The sequence below is a fragment of the Saccopteryx leptura genome, chromosome 1 (genome assembly GCF_036850995.1).
Source record: "Saccopteryx leptura isolate mSacLep1 chromosome 1, mSacLep1_pri_phased_curated, whole genome shotgun sequence".
Lineage (NCBI taxonomy): Eukaryota > Metazoa > Chordata > Mammalia > Chiroptera > Emballonuridae > Saccopteryx > Saccopteryx leptura.
This window is the reverse complement of record NC_089503.1, coordinates 350039674-350044266: the sequence shown is the minus strand read 5'-3', so window position 1 is coordinate 350044266 and position 4593 is coordinate 350039674. Positions and strand designations below refer to the sequence as shown.

General features: G+C 38.3%; 1 pseudogene; it reads left to right on the top strand.

Moving 5' to 3' along the window:
• The first annotated feature begins 678 nt into the window (after positions 1-678).
• Positions 679-846, top strand: LOC136390058 (U2 spliceosomal RNA; annotated as a pseudogene).
• The last annotated feature ends 3747 nt before the right edge of the window (positions 847-4593 follow it).

Below are 4593 nucleotides of genomic sequence, written 5' to 3'. Positions count from 1 at the left end.
TACTGGGTTTGATTCCCAGTCAGGGCACACAGGAGAAGCAACCATCTGCTTCTCCCCCTTCCCTCTTTCCCTTCTCTTCCTCTTCCCCTCCCACAGCCAGTGACACAATTGATTAAGCATGGCCCCAGGCACTGAGGGTAGCTCTATTAGAGCACAGCAGCCTCAGGTGCTAAAAAATAGCTCAGTAATCAAGCATCAGCCCCTGATGGGTTGCCAGGTATATTTCCATTAGGGTGCATGCAGGAGTTTGCCTCACTATTTCTCCTCCTCTCACCTAAAATAAATAAATAAATAAATAAGAATTATTCTTGCATTACATAATAAAAGAATCAATCCAAAAAGAGGATATAGCTCTCATAAACATTTATACAACAAACATAGGAGCAACTAAATATGTACAGAAAATATTAATGGACATAAAGGAAGAGATCTACAGTAATACAGTAATAGTAGAGGACTTTAACACCTCATTTACATAGATATTCCACACAGAAAATCAACAAAGAAACTGAGGCCTTAAATGACACATTAGACTTGATGACAGATTTAGCTAATATTTTTAGAGCATTTCACCCCAAACCAGCAGAATATATGTTCTTTTCAAGTGCACACAGAACATTTTCCAGGCTAAACAACATTAGGACACAAAACAAATCTCAATAAATTTAAAAGATTATTATCACTTCTCGGCCTTTTGGCTAAGATCAAGTGTAGTATCTGTTCTTATCAGTTTAATATCCAAAATTTATAAAAAACACATACAGCCCTGGCTGGTTGGCTCAGCAATAGAGCCTCAGCCAGCATGTGCAAGTCTCAGGTTAAACTCTAGGTCAAGGCACACAGAAGAAGCAACCATTTGCTTCTCTACCCTTCCCTCCTCTCTCTTTCTCTCCTGCAGCCATGGCCCAAGCGGTTTGAGTGAGATAGCCCAAGGCACTGAGGATGGCTCCATGGCCTCCACCACAGTGTTAAAATGGCAGGGTTGCAAGCAACAGAGCAGTGCCCCAGGTAGGCAAAGCATCACCACCTGGTAGGCTGGCCAGGTGGATGGATCCCAGTCGATGTAGGAGTATGTCTCTGCCTCCCTGCTTCTCACATAATAACAAAACAAAAATAAAATAAAAATAAAAAACCACATACAACTAAATACCAAAAAAGTGAACAATCCAAATTTTAAAATGAGCAAAGTACCTGAATAAATACTTTTTCAAAGAGAACATATAGATGGAAAATAGACATAGGAAAAGATGCTCAACACCACTAATCACCAGAGAAATGCAAATTAAAACCATGATAAGGTAACACCTCACACCTGTCAGAATGGTTATCATCAAAAAATTCACAAATAAGTGTTGACGAGTGTATGGAGAAAAGGAAACCCTCATGTGCTGTTGGTGGGAATGCAGATTGGCACAGTCACTATAATAAATAGTTTGGAAGTTTCTCAAAAAAATTTAGAAAAGGAATCATAATATAACCTGGCAATTTCACTTATGGGTATGTAGCAGAAGAAACTCACAACACCAGTACTAAAAAACATATACACCCCTATGTTCATTGCAACATTATTTATAATACTGAAAATATAGAAGCAACGCAAGTGCCCATCAATAGAAAAGTGAATAAAAAAAAAGGGTAGTACATATATACAATGAAATATTACTACATCACAAAAAAGAATAAAATATCCAGAGTGATGTCAGAGAAATGGTGCCAAAAGGAGCAATACCAATAAATCTCCCCAAACATTCAACAAGATCTTCAATCAGAGACAGAAAAATCTATCCTTAGGGCCACCAGAAGTTCCACACTAAACGCGAAGTACTATAAACAAAACGACCCTCAGATGCCATTAAGGAAAAGGAAGTCAAATATCATGGATACAAAAGACAGAGAGGTAGCACAGATAGATAAGGAAAAATCTATGGAGAAAAAATTTAATATATTGGAAACCTTGGAGCTAAATGACAGAGAATTTAAAATAGAAATCCTAAAAATACTCAGAGATATAAAAGAAAACACAGAAAGGCAATTTAGGGAGCTCAGAAAACAACTCAATGAACACAAAGAATATATTACCAAGGAAATTGAAATTATAAAAACAAATCAAACAGCCCTGGCCGGTTGGCTCGGTGGTAGAGCGTCGGCCTGGCATGCAGGGGTCCCGGGTTCGATTCCTGGCCAGGGCACACAGGAGAGGCCCCCATCTGCTTCTCCACCCCTCCCCCTCTCCTTCCTCTTTGCCTCTCTCTTCCCCTCCTGCAGCGAGGCTCCATTGGAGCAGGGATGGCCCGGGTGCTGGGGATGGCTCCTTGGCCTCTGCCCCAGGCACTAGAGTGGCTCTGTTCGTGACAGAGCGACGCCCTGGAGGAGCAGAGCATCGCCCCCTGGTGGGCAGAGCGTTGCCCCTGGTGGGCGTGCTGGGTGGATCCCGGTCGGGCGCATGCGGGAGTTTGTCTGACTGTCTCTCCCCGTTTCCAGCTTCGGAAAAATACAAAAAAAAACAAAAAAACACATCAAACAGAGATGAAAAACTCAATTCACGAGCTGAAAACCGAGGTAACAAGCTTAGCTAATCAGAACAGGCCAGATAGGAGGTAGGATTAGTAAAATAGAAGACAAGCAACTTGAGGCACAACAGAGAGAAGAAGAAAGAGACTCAAAAATTTAAAAAAAAAATTAGAAAACCCTACAGGAATTGTCTGATTCCATCAAAAAGAATAACATAAGAATAATAGGTATAACAGAGGAAGAAGAGAGAGAAAATGGAATGGAGAACATATTCAAACAAATAATAGATGAGAACTTCCCAAGCCTGTGGAAAGAACTAAAGCCTCAAATTCAAGAAGCAAACAGAACTCTGAGTTTTCTTAACCCCAACAAACCTATTCCAAGGCACATCATAATGAAATTGGCACAAACCAACGGCAAAGAAAAAATTCTCAAGGCAGCCAGGGAAAAGAAGAATGCAACATATAAAGGAAGGCCCATTAGATTATCATAAGATTTCTCAACAGAAACTCTACAAGGTAGAAGAGAGTGGACCCCAATATTTAAAGTCCTGAAAGAGAAGAACTTTCAGCCAAGAATACTATACCCATCAAAGCTATCCTTCAAATAAAAGGGAGAAATAAAAACATTCACAGATACAGAAAAGATGAGGGAATTTGTCATCAGAAAACCCCCACTCCAGGAATTACTAAAGGGGTGTTTCTAACCAGATACAAAGAACAAAACAAAACAAAACCACAAGTAAAAGCTCCAAAAAGAACACAATAAAACCAAATTTAAACTGTGACAACTATAAAAAAAGGGGGATGGAGAGGACGGAGATAGACAATAACAAAGGACGATGGAGTGCAAAAGTACTCACAAAATAGTGCACTACAATGAACAGGATAACCACCATTGAAATAACCACCACAGAAGCACATGATTTTAAAAAGATAGCAACAAAGAAAAGATGTATGAAATACAACCAAACAAAAACAAAAAATAGAAAAACAAAAGAGAAGAATCAAACAAGACACAAAACTAACAGAAAGCAATTTACAAAATGGCAATAGAAAACCCAGAAGTGTCAATAATTACACTAAATGTAAACAGATTAAACTTGCCAATAAAAAGGCACAGAGTAGCACAATGGATTAAAAAAGAAAATCCAACTGTATGCTGCCTAAAAGAAACTCATCTAAGCAACAAGGATAAAAACAAATTCAAAGTGAAAGGCTGGAAGACAATACTCCAAGCAAATAACATTCAAAAAAAAGCAGGCGTAGCAATACTCATATCTGATAATGCTGACTACAAGACAGCAAAAGTACTCAGAGACAAAAATGGTCATTTCTTAATGATTAAGGGGACGCTGAATCAAGAAGACATAACAATTCTTAATATATATGCACCAAACCAAGGAGCACCAAAATATATAAGACAGCTACTTATTGACCTTAAAACAAAAACTAACAAAAATACAATCATATTTGAAGACCTCAATACACCACTGATGGCCCTAGATCGGTCAACCAAACAGAGAATCAATAAAGATATATTGGCCTTAAACAAAACACTAGAGCACCTGGATATGATAGACATCTACAGGACATTTTATCCCAAAGTGACAGAGTATACATTTCTCTCCAGTGTACATGGACCATTCTCAAGAATTGACCATATGTTGGGCCACAAAAACAACATCAGCAAATTCAGAAAAATCAAAGTTGTACCAAGCATATTTTCTGATCATGAAGACTTGAAACTAGAATTCAACTGCAAAAAAGAGGAAAAAATCCCTCAAAAATGTGAAAACTAAACAACATACTTTTAAAAAATGAATGGGTCAAAGAAGAAATAAATGCAGAGATCAAAAGATATATACAGACAAATGAAAATCACAATACGACATATCAGAATCTATGGGATGCAGCAAAAACAGTGATAAGAGGGAAGTTCATATCACTGCAGGCATATATGAACAAATAGAGAGAGCCCAAGTGAACTTCACACCTTAAGGAACTGGAAAAAGAAGAAAAAAGACAACCCAAAACCAGCCGAAGAAAGGAGATAATAAAAATCAGAGCAGAAATAAATGAA